General features: G+C 41.7%; 1 long non-coding RNA gene across 1 annotated transcript in view; it reads left to right on the top strand.

Annotated features, from left to right (window-relative positions):
• Window positions 1-872: 872 nt before the first annotated feature.
• The window catches only part of LOC116876999, a 30,015-nt gene continuing 13,231 nt past the window's right edge, over window positions 873-17,656 (top strand). The window contains exon 1 of the long non-coding RNA XR_004384509.1: window positions 873-1,005. This is a non-coding gene — a long non-coding RNA (uncharacterized LOC116876999). The remainder of the gene's footprint in view (window positions 1,006-17,656) is intronic.

The following is a 17,656-nucleotide window of genomic DNA, read 5'->3' on the forward strand; positions in this document are numbered from 1 at the left end:
ATACTCTACAACACTTGTTATACAAATAAATGCCTCAACTTCGCATGTTTCCGAAGACCCACGACCCCGCCTTCGAGCTTTGTGAGGGCAAGGAGTCTTCCTTATCTGTCTTTGCCCAGCCAGGGTAAGCATACCTAGAAGGTGCTCACTATATAGCTGGATTGAAATATTATGGATTTAATGATATGATGTCTGAGATTTTCCTTAAAAATAATATAGGAGACAGGGAAGTGAATGGAGGAAGAACAGAATAAGATTGGATAACTGTTGAAAGTGGTTGATAAATTCACTGGGCTATTTTATTTTTATACATGTTAGAAATTTTCCATGTTATAAAGTTAATTAGCAAAAAGGAGGAAAATAGTCTGTTGAAGGAATCAGCGAATTAAAGATAATATTCTCCATTCTCTTAATTCCTCTATTTCTGTATTTCCTTTTTAAAATCTAGCTTCAAGCTCTGGTTTTGGAAGGAAGGAGGAAAGTGGGAGGACAGAGTAGTCAGGAATCTTTGGTTTCCTGTGTAAGGAATGCTCTTTTCTTCCTTCCCTCTTGGAGCCAAAAATTGCACTGCCACATATGTTTGGAAATTTTATTTCTTTATGCAACAGGTTGCTATCTTACTTGAAATGAGATAGCTGTCATTCTTGAGTCACTTATGGAACTTGAGGTGGGAATTTGTGGGTTTTTCCTTCGTTCATATTTGCTCAGAGTTACCAACTGTCTGGGAGACCCTAGTCTGACAACTGATAAAGTCATTTCAAAAGCCATCTATTTCCTGATTTGCATTTTTTTTTCTTTTATTTTCCTTTTCTTGCTGTCTGCTGAAGATGTGTCCTCTGGAAGGGGCAGTTTGGTCAGGCTGTAATCTGTCCCCAGTGTTGGCAGTGGGCTGACAGGTCTGGCTGCAGGAGATCCCGGGTACTTACTACTGTCCATCAAATACGGGAAAGGACCACTTCACATGTCCAAATGGTGCAGGATGTTGTCAAATTCCTCTGTGGCTGTGTAAGTAAGGAGCTTTCTTTGCTCACTTGGAAAATAATTATGAACTACCGCACACCCATAGAGGGAGTGTTTAGCGGGGATGGAGGTGAATTCCTGAAGCCCTTACATGTCCAGAACTGCTCTAAATGCTCCGCATTCTTTCTCTCATTTCTTCCTCACAGCTGTCAGGTAGGCAGATCTCATCCCTAAACTGCAGCTGAGGACTGCAACCCAGAGAAATGCAGTAACTTTCCTTTCTTCCAAATCAGGAATCTGGGCTTAGAACCCGGGTCTGATGTCCATGCTTGAGTCCTTTCTGTGGTGACACTCACTGCTTTCCACAGATCTCTAACACCAAAGGGAGCGCAGGGCTTCTCTCCAGCATCATGCGACAAGGGAGGAAGGTAGAGCATATGGGGCTGTGTGTCTCCCAGCTTGATTCAACCACACCAGCTTTATTTTAATGACTTCTTTTTACATAGCAATAATTGCTAATATTTGGTCTGTAGCTGTATGTGCCAGGCACTGCAATTAGCTGTTTATGTGCATAGTGTCATTTAGAGCTTGTGACAGCCCTAGCAAATGGATGCAATTACAATCCCTTATTCATTCACAAGGAAACTGAGGCACACAGAAGACGAGAAACTTGCTAAAGGCCACACAGCTAGTCTGGCCAGGAATTACCACTGTGCAGTCTAAATTGAGAGCTCAGGGCACCTGATCCCTAATTTAATTTAAAGAAAGAGTTGTTTCCAGTATCCCCTGCTGCCTCTCTCAGCAGACTTCCTCTTCCCTCACTCGCCCATCCTTCCTCCCATTCATTCTGTACCAAGCAGGCTCTGGGAGGAAGAAATTGAGCTGAATAAAAAAAAAAAGCTCTTACCTGAGGAGGATCTCAGGGTTTGGAAGAGAGAATTACAGACGGAAAGCAGAATGCAAAAGTAGAGCCAGACTACCCAGGCCCAGAAGAGAAAGAACACTTCACGTTCTGGCAAACAAGGTGTTAAAGACCTCCTGAGACCATCCCTGCGGGCAGGTCTGAGATCTGCCCACTGAGCTTCTAATTCATAGTCCAGTATCTTTCCTGTCTCCCCAGAGGTGTGGTTGAGTGGTAGCTCCCTGAGTTCTCAGGGTGACCTTGACAGAGGAAACTGCAAGGGCTGTGGGCCACTCCTACTCACCCACTCCACTGCTCATTCCCTGTTTTGGATTTTCGCTGGGTTTGAGCAGAAGCAGCTGCATTTTCTCCCTATGTTTTTAATGACGTGATCCTCAGAATGCTGGTGGGTACTTCTGTCTCCCATTCATCTGCATAAATGCCACTACCTGTCACCCCATGTTATTCTGTTTAGGGCAGTTGTGCGACTAATGGAGGCTTGTGTCCTTGTGTAAATGACTTGTTTTGTTTTGAATTAGAGCTTCCAGATATTTCTTCTCTCTGCCTCTCCCTCTCTCATCTTCTCTGTCTCCCATGCCCATGTATGCACCTAGATATCTTTCCCAACAAGAGAAAACTTCTTAGCAATAATGAAGGTAGCAAGGATCACTGAGCTCTCCCAATCCCAATCTGTAACTTGCTTAGGAAGCACTCCTCTCCTCTTGCACTGTGACCAGATCAGCCGCTTACTTAAGCACTAGAGGGTAGCTGTCACCCCCACACACATACCCCGCTCCCCAGGCAGATGGAGTCCCCCAAGAGGAGAAGACCCCAGGGGATTCCCAAGCTCTGGGCAGGAGTTTGAGAGCAGCCCTGCCGCACCACAACCCAGGACTCTGTTTTGTGGCCTTGGATTTGCTTTGCTATATTAGCCACCTGCTCTCAGCACTATCTATGCCTTCCGGTCTTGTCCTCGGCAGGTGTCATGACTTCCCGAGCCGCTTCTCACTTGGCACTGCAGGAGCAGTCCCCTCTCTACAGTAAGAGGGCTCTGGAGGACTTTTGCCGACCTGAGCCTGAGGTCACGGAGGAATTTGCTGATCTCGGAGCCACTGGCCTGGGGCTCTATATCCACCTCGCTGTCACCTCTTTGCCCCCAGACCCAACCCCTGGCTTAGCCCTTGCCAACCCCTCCTCAGCCCTCTGGGAGTCCCCAGACACCTTGCACACCAGAGGGATAGCCACTCTGCTCTCCATGACACCCCCTTTCTTGGAGAAGAAACAAATTAGTTTTGTCTTCCCAAATCTAAGTCTTCCTCAGAGAGACATGGCCAAGTCAGAATGAACCTGCACCCTCTCTCCGTCTGTTAACAGACGACCGGACCTATGGGAGAGCTGGGTTCTGTCACGATCATCCTTCACCCAGCTGCTGGCCCTGCTCCCAGTCGCTAGGTGGGCCAAAGCCTTCTCTGAAATGGGCCGTGCATCTAAGGAAGGTGGGGCAGGGCATCTTTTAGATGGTGTTAAACTTTTGTTGGTCCTGGGTGGACTCCCATGGGGGCCTGTTGTACTGAAAATAGCTCTGACTTGTTTACTTCCCAACAGTCCCCTGTTTTCAGCCAGACAGCAGATATCCAGTTACCAAAGGCAGTCACTGGCGGCAGCCAGCTCGCCTTCCAGAGTAAAACAAGGGGAACAGACTTACCTTGCAGCATCAAAGACTCAGGCTTTGTTTATTGAGATAATAAGCTGCTCTGGGCAGGGACTGAGTCATTTGTTTACCTGACTTTCTCCTCTGAATCCAGAATCGTGCCTGTGCTTAGGGGATGCCCAGGAAATGTCTTTTGAATGGGCTAATGCATAAACATCTGGTGCTTCCAGTGTTGTTAGTTTTAATAAACACTATCTAGTGGCATCCTGTGATGATGAACTAAAAGAACCTGACAGTGTTCTTAGGTAACTACCTCGCTTCCCGTCTTATTTATAAGGGATCTACAAAAAGGAAAGTAACTGGCTCAAGGGAACAAAGCTTGTAAATGGCAGAGGCAGGATCTGAACTCAGGTCTGTTCATTTCCATACGTGGAAGAATTTGGTGCATCACCGATGTCCTGCAGATAGCTGTGGAAGCACGCTTACTCTGCCTGGTAGACTGAGAACACGCTTCACGGAGAAAATGCTATGTGGTCTGTGAGCTGAGTATTGAGATGGTATTGAGATGGTTCTGCCATGTGGGGAAGGACAGAGGAGCATTCAGTTCAGTGCTGCCCTTGTGTGTGGTGGCTGCGTGCAGGAACAGGTTCCGAGTCAGGCAGGTAAGAGGCTAGGGGGTGATGCAGTCAGGGAGGTTAGCTAGAGTCAGAGTACAGATGAGGCAGGATTCTGTCCAACTTGGACAGCTTCCAGAGAATTCCATAATAACCTGGCTGCATGACTAGAACATGCATTTATCTTTGCAGAATTTGGCAGTGGAGAAAATCTGGGGAACAGTTTCACCAGAAGGCAGAACTCTCTCCTTTGTCACTTGGGCAGCCGATGTGTGACCTCTAGCTGTGTACATTCCAGAAGACAGTACTAGTTAAATTCCCTTAAGAAATTTCTTCAAGCAATCGGCGTCTTGAGGTCTTTAGTCTTCCTGCTTATAAAAGTTCTGCCTTTGATGTCCTCATTGTTTCTGGCAGTTGAGTGGTCTGTGTAAGTTAATGTCCCTTTCCTCAACTCTGCAGATAGAGGACACCACAAAAGAACCCTTAGGGATGTGTGGTCACAAACTTGACATGTCTAGCACCAGATTCGCATTTATGCGTGCTGGTCAATAGTGAGACAATGGCCATGTTGCAGGGGCTGTCCCCTGTGCCTACTGCCTTGTCATCCAAATAGATCTGTGTGGCTCTTTGGGATTCTCGGCCTCTGCTGCCCATCTTCAAACCAGCTGGCCAGAGTGGGAGGCGGATCTCTTGCTATGAAATAGAGCTTTACTTTGCCAGAACATGTATCCCTAATGTATTAAAGATAGCTTAGAAATCCTCTAAGCCTGGAGGTGCCTGGGGGTACCTGAGTGGCTCAGTCAGTTAAGCATCCAACTCTTGATTTTGGCTCAGGTCATGAGCTCAGGGGCTTGAGATGGAGACCTACATCAGGCTCCGCCTCAGTGCGGAGTCTGCTTGTCCTTCTCCCTCTGCTCTTCCTCCCTCCCCATCCCCCCCCCCACTTGTGTGCGTGTGCTCTCTCTCTCTCTCTTCCTCTCTCTCTCTTAAATAGATAGACAAAATCTTTTTAAAAATCCTCTAAGCCTAACCCCCACTTCACAGAGGAAACTAACCGAGGCTCGAGAGGTAAAGTGACTCGCTCAGGGTCACACAGTAGCCCTGCCTTGTCTTATGCGGTCACCACTCACATCACGCGCCCTTGAAGCACTTGACATGGGGCCTGTCTGCCGGCAGTGTGCTGCCGATGTAAATCCACAGAGGATTTCATTGACTCGGTATAAACGTAAATATCTCATTGATAACTTTTATATTGACTACATGTGGAAATGAAAATATTTTGGATACATTTGGTTAAAGCAAATGTATCATCAAAACCAGTGTCACCTGTTTCTGTTTTGCTATGTTCGTGTGGCTATTATAAAATATAAAATAACATATGTGGCTTGCACCATGTTTCCACTGGACAGCATTCCTCTAAAGCTTGGAGGGGACATAGGCTTCCTGACTTTGATGCTAACTGGCAGCAGGGCGGGGCTTACTGGCGGGATCAAGGAGAAGCCAGAGGCAAGGACACCAGTCAGGAGGAGGTGGCAGCGGGCTTGGGTGCTCACTGCTAGTCATGAGAACGAGCTATCACCATGCTGGGTGTCCCTCACATGCCTCCCTTCCCGCTCCCTTTCCAGTGTTCCCTGTCTGGAAGCCTGCTCTGTCTTTCTGTGCCACTCCAGGTGTCTGAGATAGGAGGCAGCACTGATCTGTTTCTGCTGCTTTCCAACCTGGTTCGATCTGTGGCTTTTCCTTCACGCCCTCTCAGCAGCTCTGCAACTGCCTTAAACAGCCATTCGCTCTTCTTCCCCACAGAGCTCTTACTTGGGAATTACCTCAAAACAGTGCTATACCTGGAAAAAAAAAAATGTAGCATGAGCACTTACTAAAGGAAAGAGAGCCTGCTTTTCACTCCTTTCCCCGCACTGTCTTAACCTTGGCTGGCCAAATCTGGGTTCTGCAAAAATGCAGAGGATCTTGTGGAATGAAAGATCCAGCTGGTCACAGAAAACAGTTTTGAGTACTGAATGTTGCTTATTAAGCAATCTCTCCCATTGCGGGCTCCAGGTCCTTTCTGTAGCTCTTCTAGGGTTAGCTTCTACAAATACTTCATTCATTCTTTCGTTCATTCAGCAAGGGTTGAGCTTCACAGTCTCCCAGGCACTGTGCTGGGCTCTGGAGATAACAGTGCTCACAGCAGACACAGTCTTATAGCAAATAGAGGAAAAAGAAGAAAACTGATGGGAGTATACTGGTGCCCATCAGGCCGCACAGACACCGTGGCCTCAGCCGGTAGCTCACCACCTGAGCAGGATGGAGCTGCTGGTAGAAACGCAACCCAGCAGAACCTGAGTCCTGTGCCACTTTGGACACTGAATAACTATTTCTGAGTTCCATTCAGAATTTTGAGGTGTGCTGCTTAGACTCAACTCCCTCTGTCCAATCCTTTCTGATATCCCAGACAAAAACCCAGTCCATCCTCCTGGACTAAGGTCACTTCCTCTGGATTCATCACTGTAAAGGCACATACTTCTCCACATTGCCATATTTCACAGAATGTCCCCACCCACTCTTCTGTGGGACACTGCTCACTCAGTCACTCTGTGACCCTCTGTAAGAGAAGCAGACCCCCTTCTTCACCTCTATGCAGTATCTGAGGATTAGCTTGAGTCTAACCCCATGGAAGGCTGAGCCTTCCTCCCTCCCAGATGTTGCTCACAGATCATTGTGCTTTTTTCCTTTAAATCTCTTTAAAATTGCAAGGTATGTTGTATAGTTTAAAAGGTGCAGAAAATATATGTACAGTTTAAATAATTACTATATAGTGAGCACATAGGACATACCACACAGGCCAAGAATGACATGGTTGCCAGAACCCAAGAAGACCTCTGTCCCCCTTTTCGGTCATGGACCCCCATCTTCTTCTATGGACAGAGCCCAGTATTCTGACATTTGGTATGATCCTATCCCTTGCTTTTTTTTTTTTTTAATCATTTTACCACTTTTATATACATTCTAAAAGAATATAGATTAATTGGTCCTCTTTTGAGCTCTACCTAAATGAAATCATATTGTATGTATTGTTTGGTGTCTGGCTCACTACTCTGTTTGTGAGGGTCATTCACGTTACTACCTGTTTCTGGAGTTTAATAATTTTGTTTTATTTTATTTATTTACTTTATTTCTTCATTTTTATTTTTTATTCATTGTTACTCATTTTTATTACTATTTAGAATGACCATTACTTTTCTACTGTCTTGAAAATCTGCCCTCCTCCTTTGACCCCAGTGATCTTGGGTTGCTTGTCCCTTAGTCTTCAAATACACAGCAGGCACTATCCTCATCCCGAATGACTCTGCACAAACTTTTATTTTATTTATTTATTTAAGATTTTTATTTATTCATTTGAGAGAGAGTGCACAGCAACTTGGGGGAAGGGAGGAGGGAGAGGGAGAAGCAGACACTCCACTGAACAGGAAGCCCGATCCAGGGCTTGATCCCAGGACCCTGAGATCGTGACCTGAGCCAAAGGTGAATGCTTAACCAACTGAGTCATCCAAGGGCCCCTACAAATTCTTTTATTATGAAAATTTTCAAGCATATACAAATTCGGGAGACCAGTTTAATGAACTCCCTTATACCCAGTACTCAACTCTACCAGATATCCATTTATAACCAAACCTATGATACCTGTATCCTCATGCAGTCCTCTCCCCAATTATTTTCATACAAACCCCAATTATATTATTTTATTCATAATTTTAAAAATATTTTCCTTTAAGGTAAAAGATTCTTTTTAAAAATAAAATTCTGTGGTGCCTGGGTGGCTCCTTGGTTAAGCCTCTGCCTTTGGCTTGGGTCATGATCTTGGGGTTCTGGGATCGATCCCCGCATTGGGCTCTCTGTGCAGCGAGGAGCCTGCTTCTCCCTCTCTCTCTCCCTGCCTCTCTGTCTACTTGTGATCTCTCTCTCTGTCAAATAGAAAAATAAAATCTTTAAAAAAAAATAAAAAATAAAATCCTGTATCATTATTATATATAGACTAAAACCAAAGGAATTTTCTTTATATTAAAAAACAAGCTGATATTCATTTTTTATTATCTTTTTAAAAAAATATTTTATTGGTTTATTTAACGGACAGAGACAGAGAGATCACAAGTAGGCAGAGAGGCAGGCAGAGGGGGTAGGGAAGCAGGCTCCCCGCTGAGCAGAGAGCCCAATGTGGGGCTTGATCCCAGGATCCTGAGATCATGACCTGAGCTGAAGGCAGAGGTTTAGCCCACTGAGCCACTCAGGTGCCCCCAAATTTTATTATCTTAAAAAGTTTTTAAGGGGCTCCTGGGTGGCTCAGTTTTTGCTTTACTTTTTTTTTCTTTTTTTTTTCATTTTTTAATTAAATTCAATTAATTAACATATAATGTATTATTAGTTTCAGAGGCAGAGTTCAGTGATTCATCAGTCTTAACACCCAGTGCTCATTACATAAGTGCCCTCCTTACTGCCCATCGCCCAGGTATCCCATTCCCCCACCCTCTCAGTTTGTTTCCTATGATTAAGAGTCTCTTAAGGTTTATCTCCCTCTCTGATTTCAGTCTTGTTTTAGTTTTCTCCTCTCTTCCCCTATGTCCTCTGTTTTGCAAAATAACTCAATCAGAGAAAGACAATTATCGTATGATCTCACTCATATGTGGAATTTAAGAAACAATTTTTTTTCTTAAAAAAAAAAAAGAAAGAGGGGCGCCTGGGTGACTCAGTCAGTTAAGCATCTGCCTTCAGCTCAGGTCATGATCCCAGGGTCAACATCAGGCTCCCTGCTCAGCGCAGAGCCTGCTTCTCCCTCTCCCTCTGCCTGCCACTCTCCCTGCTTGTGCTCGCTCTCTCTCTCTGTCAAATAAATAAATAAAATCCTAAAAAAAGAAAGAAAGAAATCTATTATATGTGCATCCCCTCCTCCTTTCTAAGAGAAATGGTGATATACCACACGTGCTTTTCTCCATTTGCTTTCTTTACCTAATAATATATCACTTCAATAATATACACATGGGATTACACAGCGTACACAGCATGCAACCTTATGGTATTGTTTTTTCTCACTTACATATTTCTCTGGAGATAGATCCAGATTCTTGTTTGTATCAAGAGTGGGTTCGTTCTTATTGCAGAATAGGATTCCACGATATGGATGTACCACAGCTTGTTCAACCATTCAGCTGTTCATGGACATCTGGGTCATTTCTAGGTTTGGGCTATTACAAATAAAGCTGCTATATGTGCGTGTGCAGGTTTATGCATGAACAGCAGTCATCATTCTCTGGGATAAATGCCCAAAAATATAATTGTTGGATTGTATGGTAGCTGTGTGTTTGGTTTCTAAAGAAAGTTCCTGACTGTTTTCCGAAGGGATTGTACCATTTTACATATTCACCAGAAGTATATTAATGATTTAGTTTGGCTGCATCCTGCCCAGAAATTGGTGTGGTCACACATTTTATTTTAGACATTCTGATAGGTGTGTGGTCCTTCACAGAGAAAAACATTCTAAGTTTGATGAAATTTTATTTACCAATTTTCTTTTTATTTACCAATTTTCATTTTTTTTAAGATTTTATTTATTTATTTGACAGACAGAGATCACAAGTAGGCAGAGAGGCAGGCAGAGAGAGAGGAGGAAGCAGGCTCCCGGCTGAGCAGAGAACCCGATGTGGGGCTCGATCCCAGGACCCTGAGATCATGACCTGAGCCAAAGGCAGAGGCTTTAACACACTGAGCCACCCAGGCACCCCATCCAATTTTCCTTTTCTTTATCTGTCTCTTGATCCTGAAGATTTCCTCTATTTCCTTTTCTGTCAGTTTTGTAGTTTCTAGTCAGCCTGCCTTCTTCCCTCCCACCTTTCAGAGCATTCACATGTTTATTTTGCATCTACTGTAGGGGGCGCTCAATTGCGCACTTCCTTTGACCCCACAGTTCATGATGAAATCCTGGCATCATTTGAACTGGCTCTTTGCCTAGAGATAAAATGCCATTTCGCTCTTTCTCTCTCATTGCTTTCAAGATCTTTTCTGTATCTTTAGCTTTCGGCCGATATACTGTACTGTCTCTTGTGGATTTGGGATGGGCCAGGCTATTTAGTAAAGAGTTCGTTCAGCTCCTTAAATCTGTAGGCTTCTGTCTTTGGGGGAAGTTTGGGAAGTTTTTCAGACACACCTTTTCTGTGTGTGATGCTGATGACAGAAATGTGAGGTCTTTTGTGATGGTCCCACAAGTCCCTGAGGTTCTGTTCCTTTTTTTTGTTTTGTTTTCTCTCTGTTCAGATTCAGTGATTTCTATTTTTCTATCTTCAGATCCACTGGGTCTTTGTCTCCCCGCCCTGCATTTCCCTGTTGAACCCATCCAATGAGGTTTTTAAATTCTAGCTATTGTGTTTTTTCAGTTTTAAAATTTCCATTTGGTTCTTATTTCTAGCTTCTGCTTATTTGTGGAGACTTTCTGTTTTGTTGTTGAGACTCTGTTTCTCCATTTGTCTCAAGTTTGTGGTTCTCATTGCAGCCTCTCTATGAGGACTGCTTTAAAATCTTTTGGCAGGTTATTCCAATATTTCTGTCATCTTGGTATTGGCATCTGTTAATCATCTTTTTCATTCCATTGGAGATTTCCCTAGTTCTTGGGATGATGTGGGATTTGCAATTGAAACCTGAACATTTTTTATATTATGCTGTGAGACTCTGGACCTTATTCCAACCATCTGGTTCATGTACTCCCTCAGATACCATTCTGGCAAAGGAAAGGCAGGGGTACTGTCCTGTGACTGCCACTGGAGGTAGAAGTCCAAATTCTGCACTTGGCCTCCTTTGACACCCAAGGCGGAATGCAATGCTTAATTTTATCTGTGGACATGAATGGACTATGGGGTGTCCAGATTAAACATTATTTCTGGGTGTGACTATGAGGGTGTTTCTGGATGATATTAGCCTTTGAATCAGTGGGCTCAGTAAAGTAGATGACCCTCCCCAATGTGGGTGCTCATCAGGTCATTATTCAATCTGTTGAGGGCCTGAATAGCAAAAGGCAGAGGCAGGAGGCATTTGCCTTTTTTCTCTGCCTCACTGTATGAGCTGGGGCACATCATCTCTTATCATTTCATTTTCTTGTGCCCTCAGATTGAGATTTACACCATCGGCTCTCCTGGTTCTTAGGCCCTCAGACTCAGACTGAATTACACTTCTGGCTTTCCTGGCTCTCCAGTCTACAGATGGTAGACTGTGGGACTTCTCATAATGGCATAGCCAGTTCCTCGTAATAAATTGATATAGATAGATAGATAGAAAGATAGATAGATAGATACAGATACAAATACAGATACAGATTTAGAAACACAAGTATCTCTGTTTCTCTGGAGAACCCTGACTAACAAATGGGCTTCTTGTGACTGTTGGGTGGGTTGTAAGCTAGGTCTACCCTTTGGTTTTAGCCAGAAACAAATAGGGACCTATACATACCTGGTTTTACTTCATGTTATGGACACATATAATTAGACATTTCGATGTCTAACGGTTTCTACTGGAAAAAAAATTACTGGTGAGCCAAAGGTCTTGGTTCCTATCATCTGTTGGGATTAGAAGGGACATCTGCAATTAGGCACCTCGCAGAGCAACCACACATTCTTTCCAATTCTTCCCATTCTCCAAGAGAACTTTCCATCTTGGTTAAATTAGTGGATTTGGTCAACACTAGAGAAAAAGACTTTAGGCATGTTAATAGGTAAGGAATCACTGGCCATGCTGTCTGATTTCCATTTCCAAATACCCTTGCCCACTTGAAGGCAGAGACAAATTCTTCTGGCCCAAACTGGGCAGAGCCAAGTGAGCCCATGGGAATATTTACTTCGGCAACTTAGAGAGAATAGAGGTAAAGTAACTCTTCTAGGATTCAAGAAATGATGATTCCATCCATCATTCTTCTCTCACTTCTTTCCTTACTACTACATACACAATATATCCAAATTTGAGATGTTTTTTTATAGAAATGGTAGTATCCTCTGGCTAGTCCACACATACCTGTGTTACTCCATATAGCTTTTAATAATACTGCTTACAAGTGTGCCTGGGTGGCTCAGTTGGTTAAGCATCTGCCTTTGGTTTGGGTCACGATCCCAAAGTCCTGGGGTTGAGCCCTGCATCAGGCTCTTTGCTCAGGGGGGAGTCTGCTTCTTCCTTTCCATCTGCCCCTCCCCTCCCCTTGGACTCTCTCTCTCTCTTTCTCTCCAATAAATAAAGAAAATCTTTTAAAAAAAAAAAAGTAATACTCTTTAGGGGTGTAGTCAAAGTTATTCTTAATAACTATTGTTTTGTTGTTTCTTTAAAAATAAAATTGATTTAGAAAGAAACTAGACAAGTAAGCTCAGGATTATGTTTCAAAGATTTAGGAAAAAAGCCAAAAAGTGTGACAGCTGGCATCTTCTCTTCCACTTTCAGCACTAAACTCATCGTCTCACCTTTAAGGTTGAATAAAACCTTCTTCTGTCTACTCAGGTGACAGCCGGGTGGGAATCAGCCCTTCCTTCCTATGTGGGTCTTCCTGGGATAGGGGCTTATTTTAACAGTTAGGATATGGAGAAAATATTGTTGTCCTTGTTGCCTCCCTTCTTGCCCTTGTTTTGTGACTTCTTTTATCAGAAATTTAGAGTAGAGAGAGAGAGACCTTAAAAAACATGCTCACTAACAATAGGTTACTAAACCTCATCCTAAGGAGGATAGGTTTACTTAATCCCAGGAGATACGCTCAGAGCCACTGGGGTGCCTTGTCTGGGGGCAAGTCCATTTTAGCCCAGCTGCTTTCCTGCTGGATCAGGATCTATGTCCTCTAGAGGTGGTGCCTTGTCTAATTTACACTAGTTCTAGAAGCTCAGAGCAAAGGCATGTGTGCTAAGAACAATGGCATCCTTCCTGCAATGAAGAAGGGAAAGGAAAGAAGGGTGCTAAGACAGCTAGTCACCAGAGAGGGCCACTGTGGGGGAAGAACCAGATGTTCTTTTAATTAGTACTAATTTTTCAGATGGTATATGATGTAAATATCACCTATTAATAGTTCTCAAGTTGGGTGAAGGGGGGTGTGGTACACATATGCAATGAAAAAGTATTGAGTCGTAGTGAAAAGTGCACTTGAGCCAAGATGAGGAGCTGCCCACGTGACTGGAGTGGGTGGCAACAACATCCAGAGACACCATGATCAGAACTGGATATTTTTCAGACCTGTTTCATTCAGCAAAATGAATGTTCATTCAAGAACACAACTATTGACAGCCCTTATGTTGATCTAACTTATAGTAACATTGTGAATCTTCTGACATAAGGGCTGTTGATTGTTAATGAAGGTTTATCAACCTCTTCATACACATGCAAAACACTTGTGCCAATACAAGTGAATTAATTAAACGCACTGACAAAGTAGGTCTTTCTAGAGGCCACATTTTATATTAACATTGAATTTTAATAGTCACTGGAGTCTCTGGTTAAATTCGAGCTGTTCCTTATTCCTCAAAGTTTCACATTAGCTGATGTTTGGCAAAATATAAAATTCCTATTGGAGTTGAAAGAAAAATTTGATTTTTTCTATTTGTTTCTGAAAGCATGTTAGACATGTTACCTGTGTTATGCAAATTGGTGTCAGGCAAAAAGGTGGATTTAGAGATCATGAAAATCTCTTCACTTTAAATTCTGTTTTTGTTTCAAATAAGGCCAATGTTCTCTTCCAAATGGAGCTATCCCCCACAGACTTACAGAGCATGTCAGGAACAGTTCTCTCCACAAAAGCAACATCCTATTTTAATTTTCCTATTATGATGAATAAAGGAGGGGGCTAAATCTTGAACAAACTTAATGTCCAGCCTCTATGCAGACATGAATATTATTGTGGGTTTCATCATCTGTTTCTTCAAATCATGACATTGCTATAATCAATTCCAGAGTTGAAATAGAAGAATAAAATTCTACACATAATTACACATTATCTTTTCTTGTAACTTTTTGTAAGAGCTTGAAGAATTGGGATATTAAAAAAATTTCTACTTAGTAATTTTAAGAATTACTCTTTATTTTTTAGAAAACATTCTGTAGCTGCTATGTGGAGGAAATATTTCTATGCAGTCAGAAAGATATGGACTCAAATCTCAGCTCTGCTACTTCCTGGCCAATACAGGGGCTGCACTTTAAAGTTTATCTGGGCTTCAGTTTCTTCATAGTCTTTATTTGCAAACAATGCTAAAAAAATTTTTTTAGGAACCTATACATTTACTTCATGCTGCCCCCATGTGTCTAAGAAAAGAGTGGTGTGCTCACATTAAATAATCCATGTAGTAGGCTTTGTTAGTTCCCTTCTTGCTTGTTTTCCTGCAGGTGATTCTCATTATGCAGCCAGGTTAGAGAAACACAGAAAAAGATTATAAACTCTGTAAGGGCAGCAAAGGAGTTTTGCTTGTGCAATTTGTGACTGCATTGTTTGTGTTGAGGAGTATCCAGCTGACAGTAGTGCTCAAGTGATATTTTTTTGAGCAGATAAATTAATAAATGAATGTATAATTGATTTAATTAAAGAAGCAATATAATCAACCCTCAAGTCAGATCCTGCTGTACTAATTATAGTTACCATCAAGTGAGTCTTAACAATATTCCTGGAGTGGATCTTAAAAACTCCTAATGGAATCCCATTGAGTTTAAAATAAAATCTGAACTTTTTACCATAGCATCTAAGGCACTGGACAATCTGGCCCCTTCCTACCTTTCCACCCTCATTTCCTGAGCATCCTCCTTCTTCAATCACATGGCTCTATTTACTCCTTGAACCCATCAAGCTAGTTCTCACCTCAGGACCTTTGCTCTTATTGTTCCTTCCATATGGATTACTCTTTCCCAGACCTTCATGTGCCTGATGCTTTCTTGTTATCAGAGTATCATCCCACACACATCACCTCCTCAGACTCAATTTCCATGGTTACTCTGTCTATTGTACCTCCACCCTGCTGTCACTCTCTGTCCTATTACCTTATTTCGGTGTCCTCAGAGTAGATCTTACTATCAAGAACTTCCTTTTTATTTATATGTTAATACATGCTGATTTGATATTTTATGTTTCCTCAATCCTCACTAAAACTGAAGTACCATTAGGACAAAAATCTAATACTTTAATTTTTTTTTCATGCAAAATGTTCAGCACCAGAATGATGGCCAACACCAACAAAAACTTACTAAATATTTGATGAATGCATAAAATAATTTGTAAAAGCCTAATCTGTTATTTATTTACCTGTCTACCTTTGGAAAGCCATATATGTCCTGTAATAACATGCATAACTTGGGCACCTGGGTGGTTCAATTGGTTAAGTGACTGCCTTCTGCTCAGGTCATGATCCTGGAATCCCAAGATGGAGTCCCTCATCAGACTTCCTGCTCAGCAGGGAGTCTGCTTCTCCCTCTAAGCCTCCACCCTCTCATGCTCTATCTCTCACTTATTCTCTCTATTTCTCTCTCAAATAAATAAATAAAATCTTTAGGAAAAAAATGCATAACTTGCCTTGACATTGGCTGTCATGTACCAAGTGTTCAGATAATGTTGGGTTCCCTTGACTCTGCTGTTTGTCTTCCTCCTTAAAGGGGAGCTCTTTGAATTATCCTGTATAAAGTCATCTAAAAAACAACAGTAGCTCATGGGTTTTCCTTTTTCTTGTGTAAATACCTAGGGATGGAATTTCTCCAAGAATTTTTTTGAAGCGATGGTATCATTTCATGCCTCCATCCTCTCCACATTCTCACCAGCATTTAGTATTGCCAGTCTTCTTAATTTTAGCATTCACATGGTATAAAATGATACATCATTGTTATTTGATTTGTCTTTCCTTGCAACTAATGACGCTAGCCTTTTCTGTGTATTTGTTGACCATTCACATATCTTCTATTTTCAAGTGTTTTTTTTCTAATCTTCGGTCAACTTTTGACTAGTGTGTCTTCTTATTGTTGATATGCAGAACTCTTTATTTATTCAGGATACAATTTCTTTGACAAATGAATTGCCAGTGCATTTCAGTGCCTCTAACACATTGATGATAACTTCTCAATTTGTAAACTGTGTGTTTTGATGAGCTTTTATTTTCACAACAAATACCTTTCACAAGGTATAATTTATCAAGTTTTATTTGATGTTGAGTACTTTTTAGGTTGTATCTAAGAAATCTTTGCCTGCTCCAAGGTCATGAAGATATTCTATATTTTTTTTCCCCTAGAAGCCTTATGGTTTTAGCTGCTACATTTAATTTTATAATTGATACACTGATTTTTGCATGTGATTTAGGGCCCAAGTGTTTTTCCCATATGTGAATTCCAGATTTTTATAAAAACGTCTAGTATAGCCTTATTCATAATAAGGAAAAAGGAAATAACCCAACTATCCATCAATAAGAGAAATGGAAGAACATATTGCAATTATTCTACCAATGGCATACTGATCAGCAATACAGAAAATAACCACAGATATATGCAACAGCATGGATGAATCTCAAAAATGTTACGTTGAGTGAAAGAAGCCAGACATAAAGGGCTACATACTGTTGATTCTATTTTTGTGAAATTCAAGAACAGGCAAAGTTAATTTGTGGAATGAAAATCAGCACAGTGGTTGCCTACAGAGAGAGTGGGGCTTAACTGGAAGTGGACACGAGGGGACTCTGTACAGATAAAAATGTCCTATGTCTTGATTGGGTGCTAACACAGGTGTAATACTTACTAGAACTTAATTAAGCACTAAGGTTTGTGTATTTCACTGTGTGTAAATTTTATCTTTAAAACGTCAAATAGCTGATGGCAACAAAGAAATTATAAGCATGGACAGGCCATTACAAGTAAGGGCAATTATCTCTAAATACTTCAATAACCCAAATTCATCCCAGAGCCATCTATGTTCATGATAAAATTAAGAAAAGGTTAATTTTTTCTTCAGAAGCTTCTTTTAATAATTCAAAGAATCCACTTAGAAAGTTTTAAAATGTAAAACCTTTGATATTTAAGAAGTTTTGATATTTAAAGAGGCACACTTTACATAGGACAATTTATGAGGAAGAAACCTCTAGCAACTGACATTGTGTGATACGCTTACATAAATATATAAATTCACAGAACAAATACATGTATGTATATGTATCCCCTTTAGAGTCCTAGAACAAAGCCACAGAAGAGTATGTAATTATACTATAAAGGATTGATGTGCTTCTTGGGTTTCATAGTCTTTTTTTCAAATTGAATTGAAATACTCAATTCTAAAACCCCAGCTAGAATTGCACATTAACAACAGAATACTTGCAACCATAAATTTATAACTGCTTTGGGATTTTCCAGAACAATCCCTTTGAGCCTCTCAGACTCTGACAGAATGAGTGTACAATCCACCAGCACCATTTCTACCTCAGACCAGCCAGCAGAATCCTAAGCAGCTTTATTTCATGCTCCCTGATTCTTTTTGTGCCTTGCTGTTGAGGCTCAGACCTACTTATGTATTTA

The sequence above is a fragment of the Lontra canadensis genome, unplaced genomic scaffold (genome assembly GCF_010015895.1).
Source record: "Lontra canadensis isolate GAN:19392208 unplaced genomic scaffold, GSC_riverotter_1.0 scaffold49, whole genome shotgun sequence".
Taxonomy (NCBI): Eukaryota; Metazoa; Chordata; class Mammalia; order Carnivora; family Mustelidae; genus Lontra; species Lontra canadensis.